A 17,188-nucleotide genomic window follows, 5' to 3' on the forward strand; every position below is an offset into this window, starting at 1 on the left:
AGCCACTATGCGCCTCCGAATTTCTCTGCTGGTATCGTTATCGGCGGTCACCAGTGAGCCCAAGTACACGAATTCTTCAACCACCTCGATTTCGTCACCACCGGTAGAAACTCTTGGTGGGTGGCTTACATTGACCTTTCTTGAGCCTCTTCCTATCATGTACTTCGTTTTCGACGTGTTGATGACTAGTCCAATTCGTTTAGCTTCGCTTTTCAGTCTGATGTAGGCTTCCTCCATCCTCTCAAAGTTACGTGCCATGATATCAATGTCGTCAGCGAAACCAAATAACTGGACGGACTTCGTGAAAATCGTACCACTCGTGTCAATCCCTGCCCTTCGTATTACTCCCTCCAAAGCGATGTTGAATAGCAGACACGAAAGACCATCACCTTGCCGTAACCCTCTACGCGTTTCGAAGGGACTCGAGAATGCCCCTGAAGCTCGAACTACGTACATCACCCGATCCATCGTCGCCTTGATCAACCGTATCAGTTTATCCGGAAATCCGTTTTCGTGCATTAACTGCCATAGCTGGTCCCGATCGATTGTATCATATGCGGCTTTGAAGTCGATAAATAGATGATGTGTGGGCACGTTGTATTCGCGGCATTTCTGCAATACCTGACGTATGGCGAACACCTGGTCTGTGGTAGAGCGTTCACCCATAAATCCCGCCTGGTACTGCCCCACGAACTCTCTTGCAATTGGTGTTAGTCGGCGGCATAAAATGTGGGAGAGTACCTTGTAGGCGGCGTTCAGTAATGTGATTGCGCGGTAGTTGCTACAATCCAGCTTATGGCCCTTTTTGTAGATGGGACACACGACACCTTCCATCCACTCCTGCGGCAGAACCTCATCCTCCCAAACCTTGGTAATTACTCAGTGCAGCGCTCTAGCCAGTGCTTCACCACCATGTTTAAACAGCTCTCCTGGTAGTTGGTCAACTCCAGGGGCTTTGTTGTTTTTCAGCCGGCCGATCTCCTTCTGGATTTCCTGGAGATTCGGAGCCGGAAGTCGCATGTCCTGCGCGCGTGCTCCTAGGTTCATTACCATACCGCCACCGTTGTCTGCCTTCGTAGTGCTGCCGCCACCTTTGGATCTCCTCACGCTCGTTTGTAAGAAGGTTCCCGTTTATGTCCTTACACATATCGGGCTGTGGCACGTGGCCCTTACGTGAACGGTTCAACTTCTCATAGAACTTTCGTGCGTTATTAGCGCGGTATAGTTCCTCCGTCTCCTCACGGTCTCGATCTTCCTGCTGGCGCTTTTTCCTCCAGAAAATCGAGTTTTGTCTGTTCCGCGCCAGTTTGTATCGTGCCTCGTTCGCCCTCGTGCGGTGTTGCAGCAATCTCGCCCATGCTGCATTCTTCTCCTCAACTAACTGCTCACATTTGCCGTCATACCAGTCGTTTCTCCGATCCGGAGCCACCGTGCCTAGTGCAGCGGTTGCGGTGCTTCCAATGGCGGATCGAATATCTCTCCTGCCATCTTCAAGAGATGCTGCGCCTAGCTGCTCTTCCGTTGGGAGTGCCACTTCCAGCTGCTGCGCGTAGTCTTGGGCTAGTCTATCGTCTTGTAGCAGCCCAATGTTTAGCCGACGGACGACTCCGACGCGTGTTGATCACCGTCGAGAGTTTTGGGCGCAGAGCTATGTCGTTCGTAATAGTTGTTTTTAAAGGTGGCTTATTGGGCCTGCGCAAACCTCCTGTCTCGTTGGAGGGCCGTCGTGTCAGGGCTGTTTAGCGTCCCACCTAACACCAGGACTTGGGCTTGTGCGCTTTGAGCGGCACACGGTCGCTTTGGCGGAGCCTACTTGCGGATACATGCAGCTTTTTATAGAGGTTTAACAGGGCCCACTGTCAAACCCCACCACATCCTAGGCTGGCGCCACAACTCGCAGATGGCCTGGGGTAAAATCAGTACCCAAGATAATACCAGAATGTTTGTGACGAGGAACAATGTTGGTGGGGGTAGTTTGACTTAGTTTAATGAATATAGCGGCGCGCAGTTTGAAACGGTCTCTTCATTACTGCTGAAAATTTTGTAAATTTAAAATAATCACAATTTTAGATTCCATCAACTACTTATTTACCTCTGGAAACCGTAAGACATCTTTGAGCGCTTTTGGGATTGAAAAGTACTTCCTGGAGTCTTGAATACCAACCGTAAGCTATTTCTTTAGGATCCTAGAAACAACTACGACTTTTGTTTGAACCCAGATTAACTTGGAAATCTTTTTTTTCCTAACAGGCAGGTCTTGCCAGCTAATGACTTCATACAAAAACTACATACGTTCAATGTTTTATGATATATTTGTAGATCTAAAAATCAGATCGAGTCTGGTCGATTGCAGCATTGCAGCTAAAATAATTGACCTAGATGATAACGACAATGATATATCCCATCCAGGAATATTCATGCGTAAGGATGTTATCGATTAGTAATTTGCTTTCGATCATTTAGTAGTTTGTAAATAACTCATTCCAGAAGCTGAAATTCAAAATGCGTTGTATGGTGGACTTCTAGTGCGATGGTTTTCCTACAACTCTGCCTAATGGTTCGTTGTTAGAATTCAACTAATAAAGGAGTTATAGCGCTAGCTGAAGTAACTTATACTAAATGATTGCAGTTTTGTTATCATTTAGTCTAAGTTACTGAAACTATAATTATAACTCCGTTATTAGTAGAATTCAAACAACGAATTATAACACAGAGTTGCAGAAAAACCTTCGCACTAGAAGTCCATCATACAACACATTTTGAATTTCAGCTTCTGGAATGAGTTATTAACAAACTACTAAATGATCGAATTCGTTAATTTTTTTTTCGATTTCCAATTTAATCCAGAATAATGCTGCCCGATCACAGTCCAGCTTGCCTATATGGTATTAAAATGCATTCAATCGGAAAAGGGGAGGATTCGATTTAGTATGACTTTGTTTAATTCACCATTCAGCATCAGGTAATTTAGAGAGTGCGGTTTGTTTTGGTTCTCGCTCGATCTGTTCCACCTATGTTGGGGTGCCTACGCTCTCTACGCCTCAGACTGAAGCGACGACAACGTGCGAGGACGGATGGCAGACGCAGCTCAGCTTGAATCGGTGGGATAAACATATGGACCATTAGATATTCGGCGTCTCCATCGTCATTGCGCAGTCGTGTTATTTTAGTCGCACCGCCGTCGCCGCCATCCACCGCCATCCAGGCGGTTGTCATCCTTTTCTGCGGCTACTGCCCCCGGCCCGGCCGTGTCTGTAGCCGGCGCGGTGGCGTAGGAACGTCGAGAACCGGGGCGCGTACCTATAGAGGTCGTGAATATTCTCGGCCAGTTGTGATCGCGATCGTGTCGGTGAAAGTCGTTCTCTCGGGAGTGGATTAACCTCAAAGGAAGTGCAAATAGCGAAGGTCGCCGTGCCGTCGTCGTTGACGTCGTCTTCTTAGCGGATGGTGACATTCGAGAGTGCGCGGGTGGATTTTCCGCTATGTGTTTTTTTTTTCAAATGTGCTTCAATCGTATATGACGGTTAAAAGTGCGGTTGATATAAGATTGGTTACAATCTTACAGAAATAAACAAATTCGGATAAGCCGGAAGTGGAAAAGGTGGCAGAGATACGAAACAAACAACCGACAAGTGTTTTCGTTTAGGTAATTCGTTTTTATCTCCGTTTCTTTCTCAGCATAGGATAATGAAAAAACTCGAGCATGCATCTTGCGTGGCATGTGCCTTGACAGTTAATTGAAACAAGCCATAAACAGGGATGCTGGGAAATTAAAATACGTTGATAGACAATAAAAATCTGAATGTTTTGAAATTGTTTTCTCAAACTGGCTTGATATGTTTTATTACTATTCATTAGAAAATTCTTTATTAGTGCTTGATTTTCTTTCGCCAAGGTTATGTCGTAGTGAGTTATTCGTCAGATTAGTTTACGCCGATATTATATTTCGTTTAGAAGGTAAGTGAATTGAGCAATCCGTTTATTCGTAATAAAATTAAATGGTTCATTGTGATTTGCAATGAAAACGTCCCTGCTGATGTTTAATTGTTGCTGGGGTTTTAAAAATTATTCGGGGTAAATTACTACGTCTATTATGTTGAGTTTAGAGTAGTCTAATTGACAAGCTAAGCTGAATTTAGTTGGCCTGCCAAAAGTTGGACGTGTACAACTTCTTTTTCATTCAAGTAATGGGGCTGTAAAAAGGTTCTCGCGTTCATGTTCAGTGATTTTCCTAATCTAAATCCTGAATAAAATTACACTTTCACATCGTTAATGTGTTTTTTTTATTGAGGGCATGCCTTCCTATTACATTAATATTGAGAAGCAATAAACAGTAGTTATCTAAAAAAATGACGCAGTTTATGCTGCGCATTTGAACCTGTTGAGTGATTTTTTAAGCAAATACCATCTTTGCAGGGTTACCACGGGATAACCACCTCCGTCTTGTGTTGAGCGAGCCCAGGCCTCTAGCGCACATCCAATCCGCCACCGTGCTGATCGCGTGTGCTGCGGTCAGTTCTACCGGGGAGTTGACTCCCCGTAGACCTCCAAAATTACGTCATCGGCGAAACCGACGATCTTAACGCCAGGAGGGAACTTTAGCTTCAGAACCCCGTTGTACATATGGTTCCATAATACCGGGCCCAATATTGAACCTTTCGGAACTCCTACGGTAATAGGAACGCTTATCTGACCTGCATCGGAAATAGCTTTCCAGGTCAGGCCCACCGGCAGCCTAAGTAACGAGAGCGCGATGGTATTCCAGCTTGCGCTGTTGAAAGAGTTCTTCACATCAAGTGTCACTAACGCACAGTGCAGAATACCTCGCCTTTTCTGTTGGATCGCTATCTCGGCGGTCTTTACCTCCGAGTCAATAGCGTCCATCGTGGACTTACCCTTGCGAGAACCGAACCGATTGCTTGAAAGGCCGCTCTCGTATCCTCTGAGTAAGGGGTCAGCCTGTTGAGAATGATCCTCTCTAGCAACTTGCCCGTCGGGTCTATAAGACAGATTGGCATACACGCCGATGAGTAACACTAATCAAGGCATCTTTGCATAGCTAGCCTGAACTTGTTCGGGTTCGCTATGATTGCTGCCTAGAGAGCGCTGTTCGGGGCTCCATCAGGCCTTGGAGCTTTGTTACCAGGGATTTGATCACCGCAAATAACTCTTCGTACGTCATCGGAGCCACCATTTCGGCCACACCCATATTGCCTTGCGGCGCAGGAGGCCAGGGACTTGTGGCTCAGGACGAGAAAAGTACCTCGATAATTCTCGCCAAGCTATCCGGGGACCGTTCGGGGGGTGAAGAGCTCCCTTTGTTCTTGGTCATCGCTATCCTGTAGGAGTCACCCCACTGATTCGCGTTGGCTCCTTCGCATAGGTTCTCGAAACATGCTCTCTTACTGCTCTTGATGGCCTTGTTAAATGCCAGTTTCGCAGCTCGAAACACTTCACGGCGATCCGCTCTTTTATCCTCGGGCAAATTGCATCCTTCACCTAGCCTTGAGGCAGGTTGATCAAAGGGCCACAATCTCGGCACTAAACCAGTACACCGGGCGTCTGCAATTTCTCGGCAGGGCTTTCCTCAGCATGGTGGCGTCGCACGCGCGTGATAGGACAGCTACCAACGCAACCCCGATTAGACCTTCAGTGTTGACTTCCAGTCCCAGGGAAAACTTCGCTGTCGAAGTGATTGGTCCTCAACCCACGAACCTGACAGGGATCCCCGGACCACTGATGTTGCACGCCATAGTTGATATTAAAGCTAATTGCTAGATGATCACTATGGGTGTAATCCTCGTCCACATTCCAATCTGGTACCAGACAAGGACTGACAAACGTTACGACAATCCATGACTCGACTCCGTTCCTTCCGAACTGAAATATCCTGTCATCCGGTCGTCTAGGCTTACGTCCCACTAGATCAGACAATAGCCTATCGATCATCTGGTTAAACTGTTCTAATGGCCACCTTGGTGGGGCATAGGAGCTACAATAGAACACACTATTGGTCTTGGCTATTGCGCTACCCTCAACAGAGGACCCGCCTCTTAGATCGGGTACCGCCCCGTCGCACAAATAACCGTTATCCTAAACCCGTCAGCCACCCAATTGCCGTTATCGACAGGAACGTTGTACGGATCGGACAGGAGGGCGACCTCGGTCTTCGGCTCCGAGACGGACTGCTGCAGCAGCTGCTGGGCAGTTGTACAGTGATTAAGATTCAGCTGTGTTATTTGCACGGCTTGATCTTGTTTCTCTCTCCGATGGGACACGAAGATCCACCCGTAACGTGGTTACAGGCTTAATTTTTGCTAGCACAGATAAGGCATTTTGGTACCTTATCGCGTTCCTGCGCCTTGTGCCCTTTCTCACCACAACGATGACACAGGTCGCTACGGTCTGGGCCCGTAGGGACACTTATGCGAATCCTGGCAGTACAGTCACCTTTACAACCTCGTGCATCTTGAGTCTCACTGAGAACATATATTATATTTTTAATACGGCAAAATTAGTTTATGTGGTTATATTGCGCAGTGTTTAATCTTGCCCCGATACGTGGGGCAAGTTGAAACGATGCAAATAAAAAAGAATCCAGTAAACTTGCTTATTTTTTTATTGTATAATCTTTGGCCCGAACTAGCAAACACCCCAAACGGATTTAAAATTGGTGATTTTTTACAGCTCTTCAAAGTTCAACTTTGAAAAACCCGTTTCAACTTGCCCCGGTGTACCTTATCAGTTTCACCAACAAGGTCTCGCTTCTGTCCTTAGTTTTCTTTGCGGTTCGAGACTTCCGCTTTGTCCTACTGAACAGCTGCCAAGGATTTTCTACTTGCTTCTGGTTGGGGCCTTTCGCCTTTATAGGCCGAGACAGTGGCGTAGCCTCCCCTCCCAATACAATTTTTGTAGAAGAAAATTTTTGTTCGAACCCTCTCAAATAAAAAAATTGGCTGCGCCGCTTAGAGTACATACGTAGAACATTTTTATTCAAGAGTCAAGAGATTAACTAGTAACAATGAAATTGCTCTTCCAAAAAAAATCATAAAACTCCCCCTGGCCAATTTTCTGGCTAAGCCACTGGGCCGAGAAGTTCCCTCCGGGCTCCTCTGCAGCCTGATCTGCTCCGTCCAGACGACGTTTGGCCTTTATGATCGCACATCGTTTGGCTTTGCTCTGAGCCCCTTCGCCGGATTGCTACCTGACCCGCTTCGGGTTAGGCGCAGTCTTTTCTTCATTGACCGTCAGGGTGAAATCAATCGCCTCTTGGGGTTTGGTCGCTTTTCGCAGAACGGAGAAGGCATCGGTTTGAGCACCTTTGTCGGCTTTCTCTCCTCCCACCACCCGCCTAATAAACGCATCCTGTTCTTGTCTTGCGGCACGAACAGTCTGGCGGAGCATCCGAAGGTTCTGTTTTAGTTCCTTACTGATGTTCTGCCTTGCGCTCGCGAACTCGATGATATCATCGAGTTGCTCAGTGACCATCCGCATCCCGGGTAGTGGCCCGCCGAGCGTGCTGATAGGGCTATACCCACCCACTATCTCCACTGCTGGGGAGACTCCGGTGCTGCTAGTTGCAGCCTCCGTCACTCCGCTCTCCTCCTCCCTGGTAGGAGACCTAGCCAAACCCCCCTTGGCCAAGAGGTTTACCACCTCCATGCTTAACGCATCATCGTAAGAATTATTTTGTTTTGTTTCACTCATTGTAGATGGCCCGCCCTTGTGTCTGCCGTCGAATCCTAATGGACTAGTCTCCTTTAATGATCTGATGGTTATCTTTGCATGCCTTACGGAATGCAGGGAAGCCATGCAAGGTTTGACACTTACGTGTTCAGAGCCAGATCAGCGCAAGTCAGGAAAGGTCATCTGAGCCTACTCCCACCCAGCAGGCAAAGCTTGGTGGCAGGATTAGACAGCGTGCTACAAGGCCCGCCACGGTTTTTGCGGACGGAAGTCAGCCTGGCCATTATCCCACTCACCGTTTCGAGTCAGTGTCACCCGGCTCTACTAAATAGAATGTCAGACTGCCAGCCCTCGCTTTCACAATATTGCGATATCCAAGACAAGGTCCGTTAACACGCAACCGGAATGCCATAATCAGGATCTTGCTGGCATTGATCCTGATGTGCCAATTGGCACTCCTTGGGCTACTAAACTAGTAGCTTAATCTTTTCTAAAGTAACTGTTATTATCTATAATGTACTAATGATTATTTATGAGTCAGCTATAAGATTCACTTTTCGGTGGCAAAATAAAGCTTCATTACGCCTATTTACTATCTATTAGTAAACATTGTGATAATTAAGCCGTCATAAGATTGTTCATTTACCATCATTATAAAATATGGTATTATGTATTATGTTTCTTTGAATTGAAACATAACATAATAAGGCAGGCACCACGCTCCAAGTTTTGAAAAAAAAAAACTTCTACTCAGTGAAGCCAACAGTCAATTCCCTACGAATGTCGATAAACTTGAACACATTTTTAATTAACCTATTTAGCTAGTTTTAAGCGTAGCTACGACTCATCGTCACAGGGAACGAATCAGAACAGTATTGCCGAAAAAAAGAGAACTCACATCATTATCACTGATGAAAAAGGCCTCTGTCTGACTGCACTGCCATTCAAGGCTCCAAGACACGATATCACATGCACATTCGTAAAATCAGTGCGTCAATGCCAACAGACCGCATCGTGCTTTCGTGCTGTGCGGTTCTTTCTCTCTTTGCGGAAGGAAGTTTTTAATACTACCCGAAGCTATTTTAATTTCAACGGTGCTTCTTAGCGCTATTTGTACCCACTGATCCCGTTACGATCTTTGCAAGGACCCGTGCCTTCGTCTACGTTGAACCCGTTTGCGGAAGTAAAATTCCGACAAGCGGTGGTAATCCTGCAGGGACACCGTTCTGGGAAAAAACCTCTTAGAAGGTCACGTCTCCACGCTCAGCAATGAGTATTAATAAAAACAAGAGGAAGGGGGAGTCTCTGAATTCTCCACTTCCTTCAAAGAAACAAGGTTTCAAGACCGTCCTGCCCAAGCGCGGAAAAAATAGAAGGAAGCTGGAGACTTCAGATATTCCTTCTAAATCTAATGTTGACATTGTTTCTTCTCCTATCGAACTGAGCAATCGGTTCGATTTGATTAATGATGAAATTGAGCAAATTGAATCTACCTTTAGCCCAGGTGATTCGATTCATGCGAAAAAGCAAAGGATTCCGCCGATTGTGGTATCTGTTGCCGAGTTTTCTGGCTTTCGGAATGAAATCTTGAGTAACCTTCAGGGGATCAAGGTTTCATTTCAGATTGCTAGGAAGGGTGACTGCCGCGTTTTGCCGGGATCCTTTGACGATCGCAAACGTCTTCTTCACTATTTAACTGAGAAGCGCCATAAATTCTGCACATACGACGACAAAACTGAGCGATTGTTCAAAGTCGTCTTGAAAGGTCTCCCCAGTGATGACAAATCACTGGATGAGATTAAAATTGAAATTTCTCAATTACTTGGATTTTCACCAGTCCAAGTAATTAAGATGAAAAAGAAATCCCATTCTGGTACTTCCCAGAGGGGCATTTCTCAAGAATTTTATTTAGTTCATTTTAACAAAAGTGAACTAAATAATATGAAAAATTTGGAAAAGGCCTGTATTATGTCTCATGTCCGTGTTACATGGGAACATTTCCGCAGGCCTGGGGGAAATTTCCAAAACCCTACCCAGTGCCGTACGTGCCAAAAGTGGGGTCATGGAACCAAACATTGTCACATGGATGCTAAATGCATGATTTGTGGTGGAACCTCTCACGCCAAGGACGCATGTCCTGTGAGAGAAGATTCCAATAAATTTAAGTGCGCAAACTGTGGGGGCAATCATAAATCCAATTTCTGGGAATGCCCTTCACGCAAAAAAGTTTTGAATTCCCGTGCAAAATTGATGACGGGAAATTCCAATCGGATCCCAGATTCGACGGGTAGAAATTTTTCAAACGCTCAAATTTCGAAACCGGTTACCGGTCGAGCAATTCATACCCACCACAATTCTCAAACAAATTTTGCCGCTCGTCAACGGGTAGCAAGCACTTCAGTAAATTCCAATTTTTCGAATGTACCTACGTATGCAAACATCGCTGCTGGTAGACAAAATTTCTCTTCTCAAAATGAGGTTTATACCCATGTCCCAACGGAAAATAATGGTCATGTTGCCGATTCAGGTAGCATGACTGCTTCCGATTTTGATTTTTTAACTGAACAATTGCATCACATGATTGATGCAATGTTCAAAGCAAATACCATTCCTGAAGCTGTTCAGGTTGGTATAAAGTACACACAAAAAATTGTTATCGTACTCCGTTTCAATGGATCCAAATAATTGTGTGAAAGTTCTAAATTGGAATGCCCGCTCTCTAAAGGGCAAGAAAGATGAATTATTCAACTTCCTTTCAGTTCATAATGTGCATATTGCCATTATAACTGAAACGTATTTAAAACCAGGACTCTCCATTAAAAGAGATCCAAACTATTTTATCTACAGAAATGATCGTCTTGACAGCACCTGTGGTGGGGTCGCCATTGTCATTAATAGACGTATCAAACATAAATTATTTTCTTCGTTTGAAACCAAAGTTTTTGAAACCTTGGGAGTTTCTGTTGAAACAAATTTTGGACAATTTTCCTTCATTGCAGCCCACTTGCCTTTTCAATGCAATGGGCAGCAAAAGAATTTGTTGAAAGCTGATCTTCAAATTCTGACTCGCAACAAATCAAAATTCTTCGTAATTGGTGACTTCAATGCCAAACACCGTTCATGGAATAATGCTCAAAGCAATTCCAATGGTAAAATTTTATTTGAAGATTGTTCTGCGGGATATTATACTATTCAATATCCCAATGGACCAACTTGTTTTTCTTCCAGTCGAAATCCTTCTACAATTGATTTAGTTTTAACGGATTCAAGTCAGCTGTGTGGCCAATTGGTAACTCATGCTGACTTTGACTCTGATCACCTTCCTGTGACATTTGAAATCTCACAAGAAGCCATTTATAATCCAATCAGCTCTACTTTTAATTATCATAGAGCTGATTGGGATTTATAGAAAACGTATATCGATAGGAATTTTGATGTTGATATTCCTCTCGATACCAAAAGTGATATTGATAATGCTCTCGTATCTTTGACAAATTTAATTGTCGAAGCCAGAGGCATTGCAATTCCGAAATGTGAAGTTAAATTCAACTCCATTATTATTGACGACGATCTTCAGCTACTTATCCGTCTTAAAAATGTGAGAAGAAGGCAATACCAAAGAACTCGCGATCCCGCGTTGAAAGTTATTTGGCGAGATTTGCAAAATGAAATTAAAAAACGTTTCGCTATTCTGAGAAATACCAACTTTGAGAATAATGTCTCGAAGTTGGATCCCAGTTCGAAACCCTTTTGGAAATTAACTAAAATTTCTAAAAACCTCAAAAGCCAATTCCAGCGCTTAAAGAGGGAAATAAAATTTTATTAACGAATGGCGAAAAGGCTCAAAAACTTGCTCAGCAGTTCGAGAGTGCCCATAATTTTAGTCTAGGTCTCACTAGTCCAATTGAGGATCAGGTTACACGGAGCTTCGAAGACATTCTCAATCAAGAGAATGTTTTTGACCCTTCGTTGGGAACCAATTTGGATGAAGTGAGATCTATTACTAGAAAATTTAAAAATATGAAAGCCCCGGGTGATGATGGTATTTTCTACATACTTATCAAAAAACTTCCTGAGAGCTCTTTATCCTTTTTGGTTAATTTATTTAACAAATGTTTTCAATTGGCATACTTTCCAGATAAATGGATGGAAAAACACCAAAGTTGTTCCAATTTTGAAGCCGGACAAAAATCCAGCTGATGCTTCTAGTTATCGCCCAATCAGTTTGCTTTCTTCAATAAGCAAACTGTTTGAAAAGATTATTTTAAATAGAATGATGGTTCATATTAATGACAATTCTATTTTTGCTGATGAACAATTTGGTTTTCGCCATGGGCATTCAACCACCCATCAGTTATTAAGAGTAACGAATTTAATTCGGCTCAACAAATCTGAAGGATATTCGACTGGAGTTGCTCTTCTTGATATAGAGAAAGCATTTGACAGTGTTTGGCATGAAGGTTTGATTGTAAAATTGATGAATTTTAATTTTCCTCTGTACATCATTAAACTGATCCAAAATTATTTATCAGATCGCTCACTGCAGGTAAACTATCAGAATACTAAATCTGATAGATTACCTGTAAGGGCTGGTGTCCCCAAGGCAGCATACTGGGGCCCTTATTGTATAACATTTTTACTTCTGACTTACCTGATTTACCACCAGGGTGTCAAAAATCTTTGTTTGCAGATGACACAGGTCTCTCAGCCAAAGGGCGAAGCCTTCGTGTCATTTGTAGTAGATTGCAAAAAAGTTTGGATATTTTCTCCACTTACTTGCAAAAATGGAAAATTTCCCCGAATGCTTCCAAAACTCAGCTTATAATTTTCCCACATAAGCCGAGAGCTTCTTATTTGAAACCTTCTAGCAGACATATTGTCACTATGAATGGGGTTCCAATTAATTGGTCTAGCGAAGCTAAATATTTAGGACTTCTGCTAGATCAAAAATTAACTTTTAAAAATCACATTGAAGGCCTTCAAGCCAAATGTAACAAATATATTAAGTGTCTATATCCACTTATAAACAGAAAATCAAAACTTTGTCTTAAGAACAAACTTTTGATTTACAAACAAATTTTTAGACCTGCCATGTTGTATGCTGTGCCAATATGGGCTAGTTGCTGCAATACCAGAAAGAAGGCACTCCAGAGGATTCAAAATAAAATTTTGAAAATGATTCTGAAGTTACCTCCGTGGTATAGTACCAATGAACTTCATAGAATTTCTAATATTGAGACATTGCAACAAATGTCCAACAAAATAATTTCCAATTTTAGACAAAAATCGTTGCAATCTTCTATTGCAACGATTAACTCCTTGTACCCTTAGTATAAAATAGGTTAAGATTAGTTTAAGTTGAAAACATTGTAATTCCTACATGGTTCAATTCAACCAGAGGAAAAAATTCTAACTGCCAGAGGCAATTGAAATGTATTAATAATAACTAAAAGCGTAACATAGCAAATAAGGATGATAGTGTTAAGAAAACACGGAACACCTAGTCTAAGAGATGAATGCATGTATTAGATAATTAGCAAATAAAATTAGTTAAAAAAAAAAAAAAAAAAAAAATTGCGTCAATGCCAGATATGTGACGCGGAATCAAACAAAAATAGTCACCATGTAATACCACCACGCAGGATATTGTAGTAGATAAGATCGGGTCTATAAAGTTCCGGAAACAATATTCACTTAACTTCATTGTCTTATTTGCATTCACTTATCATCCAATCAGATTATACTCTTTTGTAGTATATTTCGTTTAAACGTGCAACGAGCGACCTTAGATTGTAAGATATTTTGATTCCATCCAGCAAGAAACTTTTCGGGATGATCGTGTGAGAGCGAAATGACAATCAGTTTGCTGAGTATTGTTGCGACGAACGGTCGAGACTAGAAATCTCGGTCGGATCACGACAATGGCGCAGCCGGTAGGATTACGATTTTTATCTTTAGGTCTTGTTAGTGCTCCCCGGAAGAAGTGATATAGGGAAAACAATCAGGTAAATATAAGCGTAAAATGGAGACAAATAAAGCAAATATGCTAGCGTCCCTGGTAGGCTCCCTGACGGAACGGCAGTGGAGTAGGCCGGGTGACAGAATAGTGCCAAAAAAGAGAGCACAATGAAAGAATATATGAAAAAGGCTCAAAAACTTGCTCAGCAGTTCGAGAGTGCCCAAAATTTTAGTCTAGGTCTCACTAGTCCAATTGAGGATCAGGTTACACGGAGCTTCGAAGACATTCTCAATCAAGAGAATGTTTTTGACTCTTCGTTGGGAACTAATTTGGATGAAGTGAGATCTATTATTAGGAAATTTAAAAATATAAAAGCCCCGGGTGATGATGGTATTTTCTACATACTTATCATAAAACATCCTGAGAGCACTTTATCCTTTTTGGTTAATTTATTTAACAAATGTTTTCAATTGGCATACTTCCCAGATAAATGGAAAAACGCCAAAGTTGATCCAATTTTGAAGCCGGACAAAAATCCAGCTGAGGCTTCTAGTTATCGCCCAATCAGTTTGCTTTTTTCAATAAGCAAACTGTTTGAAAAGATTATTTTAAATATAATGATGGTTCATATTAATGACAATTCTATTTTTGCTGATGAGCAATTTGGTTTTCGCCATGGGCATTCAACCACTCATCAGTTATTAAGAGTTACGAACTTAATTCGGCTCAACAAATCTGAAGGATATTCGACTGGAGTTGCTCTTCTTGATATAGAGAAAGCATTTGACAGTGTTTGGCATGAAGGATTGATTGTAAAATTGATGAACTGTAATTTTCCTCTGTACATCATTAAACTGATCCAAAATTATTTATCAGATCGCTCACTGCAGGTAAACTATCAGAATTCTAAATCTGATAGATTACCTGTAAGGGCTGGTGTCCCCCAAGGCAGCATACTGGGGCCCATTTTGTATAACATTTTTACTTCTGACTTACCTGATTTACCACCAGGGTGTAAAAAATCTTTGTTTGCAGATGACACAGGTCTCTTAGCCAAAGGGCGAAGCCTTCGTGTCATTTGTAGTAGATTGCAAACAAGTTTGGATATTTTCTCCACTTACTTGCAAAAATGGAAAATTTCCCCGAATGCTTCCAAAACTCAGCTTATAATCTTCCCACATAAACCGAGAGCTTTTTATTTGAAACCTTTTAGCAGACATTTTGTCACTATGAATGGGGTTCCAATTAATTGGTCTAGCGAAGCTAAATATTTAGGACTTCTGCTAGATCAAAAATTAGCTTTTAAAAATCACATTGAAGGCCTTCAAGCCAAATGTAACAAATATATTAAGTGTCTATATCCACTTATGAGCATGAGCATGAGCATGAGCATGAGCATGAGATGATCGTACAATTCGTAGTTGCTACTCCGTGATTGACCAGAACTAGCGGAATTGCACAGGGAACCAACAGATGGGACTTGGGATTAGCTTTCCATCCTCAATGTGCACGTTCCGAAAGCTCAACTTTTAATGGGTCAATAACGGCGCCGGCCACGTCCTTACGATCATCGAGGGAAGGGAAGGAATGTTATTGTAACAACCGTTGTTTTAGAGACCGACGAATCGTCTGCATCTCTACGGTTGTTACGGGAAGGAGTATTGTAAATAGGGAGAGGAAGTGTCATTACTTAGATCAGGATTCACCTTGGTAAGTGATGTAATCCAAGTAACTAGCATGTTAATGTTGATGCGAGAACAAAGTAAAGATCAGTTACGACGTATTTTGTTGTAACATTGTTCACCCAACGTATAGGGCAGACAATTAATCGCTCCGGTAGAGCTATTGTTAATTTATCTTTAAACTGTCCGCAATAATCAGAAAGTGTGAATTTTTCATATTCAGCTAACGCGAGGGAAAATAATTAATATAAAACATAGCTTTTTTCACGTACAGATAAAATTGCAAATATTGTTATATCTCTATGTACGTTGGTGTACCAGAAAGCTAACTATGTACTGTATTGGAATGCAAATTGGTTTGTGATAATTTTAACATGATCTGCCCCTGCAAAATGTATGCTGGGTGTTTCTGTAATTGTAATATTACGTGGTCCCACTCAGGAAATGACGTACCGCACAGGAGAAAACATCACACGACACGTGAAGTTTTTAGAAAATTAACCACTTTCTTGATTTGTTATAAATTATTCAGTATACATCAATTTACGAGAAAGATCAAACATTTTTCATTAACCTAATCTTCAATGAAAGCAACATGCGAAACAGCAGCAAATAGAATATCCATTACGTAGACGAGCCTTGAAACTATAGCCTAATTATTGCTTCTATGCATTCCTTCACACCATAAAACTAAACTATCTCGCATTTTGTTTTATAATTTTTTTGTCGAATTTCGTGTTAGGATGATTATTAACTAATAATTTAAGAGTGCGTTGCTAATTTCCATTTGAGTAATAAAACTCAAGCTTTTATAATTCATCCAAAAAAATTTACTAATCAGACGAGTTAAAGAAGAGTCAAACAACTAGAATAGATAGAGAAGATATCGATTTGGAGAGACATTTTTCCAAAACATAACAAACAAGAACAAAAACATTATGCCTTATGGACGATTTAAATTCATGTTTTGGCGTTGAACGTTCAAAGAGGAGATGAGAATGAAATAACCTACCGCTATATTCCTGATGCCATCAATATAGATAAAATGTTGAATTTGTTACCTTTATGGGAACGCCCTAGGGCCCTCCTTAGCCGTGCGGTAAGACGCGCGGCTACAAAGCAAGACCATGCTGAGGGTGGCTGGGTTCGATTCCCGGTGCCGGTCTAGGCAATTTTCGGATTGAAAATTGTCTCGATTTCCTTGGGCATAAAAGTATCATCGTGCTAGCCTCATGATATACGAATGCAAAAATGGTAACCTGGCTTAGAAACCTCGCAGTTAATAACTGTGGAAGTGCTTAATGAACACTAAGCTGCGAGGCGGCTCTGTCCCAGTGTGGGGATGTAATGCCAATAAGAAGAAGAAGAAGATGGGAACGCCCAGTTATGCTAGCACTATGTGTAAAAAATCATTCTAATAAAGCACAAACAAAAAAACTCAAACATTTGCTGGACTAACAACGTACCACAACGGCAAGCAAAATTGCAAAATTCAGTTTAAAATTCAATTTAAGGATTCATTAGATAACTTACCACACGAATGCAGTCTGCGTCCAGCATTTTTACCTTACCAAAGAACATCCAACAAGGGGGTTGTCGGGAAGGTGTGTGTCAGAATGAAGGCTCCGGCGTTCATGGTGATGATAAGACGCCGGCCGTTGGTGTTTTCCAGCCGTTCCATGACGATGACCTGCAACTCTTCATTACCTTTCAACTTCTCTACTATGGATGGCGCAAAAAGATCGCAACATTTTGATCAGCATTTGTCTGTTCAATCACGCAGTTCCAAGAAATTCACTATAACATAATTTCTATTAATAAAATTTTCGGGAGCAAAAAAATATGGTGACAGGAAAAAAGC

The 17,188-nt window shown here is 42.1% G+C and overlaps 1 protein-coding gene across 2 annotated transcripts in view; it reads left to right on the plus strand.

Annotated features, from left to right (window-relative positions):
- The first annotated feature begins 3,344 nt into the window (after nucleotides 1–3,344).
- LOC134223361 (leukocyte tyrosine kinase receptor) overlaps nucleotides 3,345–17,188 on the plus strand; it is a 110,753-nt gene continuing 96,909 nt past the window's right edge. For both annotated transcript variants that reach the window (XM_062702503.1, XM_062702504.1), the window contains exon 1: nucleotides 3,345–3,646. The gene's annotated coding sequence lies outside the window, so the exon portion shown is untranslated. The remainder of the gene's footprint in view (nucleotides 3,647–17,188) is intronic.

This window comes from Armigeres subalbatus, chromosome 3 (assembly GCF_024139115.2).
Source record: "Armigeres subalbatus isolate Guangzhou_Male chromosome 3, GZ_Asu_2, whole genome shotgun sequence".
NCBI lineage: Eukaryota > Metazoa > Arthropoda > Insecta > Diptera > Culicidae > Armigeres > Armigeres subalbatus.